We start from the raw sequence: 957 nt of genomic DNA, 5'->3' as shown, positions 1-957 counted from the left end.
CCTCGAACTCAGAAATCCACCTGTCTCTGCCTCCCAAGTGCTGGGATTAAAGGCGTGCGCCACCACTGACCAGCTAAAATGCTTTTCTTAAAATGCTCAAGTATTAACCTGAGTTGGAAGGCAGACTTGGGGCATGTGGCCTCTGACTGAGTTGGAGTGACAGTGGGCAGATACACTTTTTAAATGCAGGTGGCTGGGCTGGGTGATGCTGTCTCAAAGTCCCAGATCCTCAGTCTGGGACAGGAGGATCAAAAGTCTGCCACATGGACTGAGGAGATGTCTTGAGTTTAATCCTAGGAATCCAGTTGGTGGAAGGAGAGAACAGACTTCTTGTACTTTGTTCTCTGACCCCCATGTATGTGTTGTGCCACATAGAGTGTGTGCGCAGAACTCAGAAATCTGTCTGCCTCTGCCTCCTAAACGCTGGGATTAAAGACCACCACCACTGCCCGGCCCTTCCCTCCCTCCCCCCCCTCTTTCTCTCTTCCTTTCTCTCTTTCTGTCTGTCTGTCTTTCTTCCTTTCTTTCTTTTTGAGACAGGGTTTCTATCTATAGCTCTGGCTGTCCTGGAACTCCCTCTGTAGACCAGGCTGGCCTCAAACTCACAGGGATCTACCTGCCTCTGCCTCTCCAATGCAGGTCAAAGGTGTGTGCGCCACCATTGCCAGTGGAGGTTCAAATATTTTAGGCTACCTGGGGTCACATGAGACACTGTCTCATAAACAAACAAACAAATAAGGCTTCAGGCTGTAGAGTACTTGCCTAGAGTCCACCTGTGAGGGGCCAAGGGTGCGGTTCTGTGGTAGACTTGCCTAGCTGCTAGAGGTTCTAGATGTCTTTACAACACACTCACACACACACAGCCTTTAGTCCTCTTAGGCTTAGTCTTCCCCATCTGTTGCAGGGCCTTGGAGCCTGCCTTGAAGACTTCTTTTTTTTTTTTTTTTTTTTTTTTTT

The 957-nt window shown here is 48.9% G+C and overlaps 1 protein-coding gene across 5 annotated transcripts in view; it reads left to right on the top strand.

Moving 5' to 3' along the window:
* Gemin7 (gem nuclear organelle associated protein 7) overlaps positions 1-957 on the top strand; it is a 9,333-nt gene that overhangs the window by 2,825 nt on the left and 5,551 nt on the right. The window lies entirely within an intron of this gene.

This window comes from Mastomys coucha, unplaced genomic scaffold, assembly GCF_008632895.1.
Source record: "Mastomys coucha isolate ucsf_1 unplaced genomic scaffold, UCSF_Mcou_1 pScaffold21, whole genome shotgun sequence".
In the NCBI taxonomy this organism is placed as follows: Eukaryota; Metazoa; Chordata; class Mammalia; order Rodentia; family Muridae; genus Mastomys; species Mastomys coucha.
This window is presented reverse-complemented; position numbering and strand designations above follow the sequence as displayed.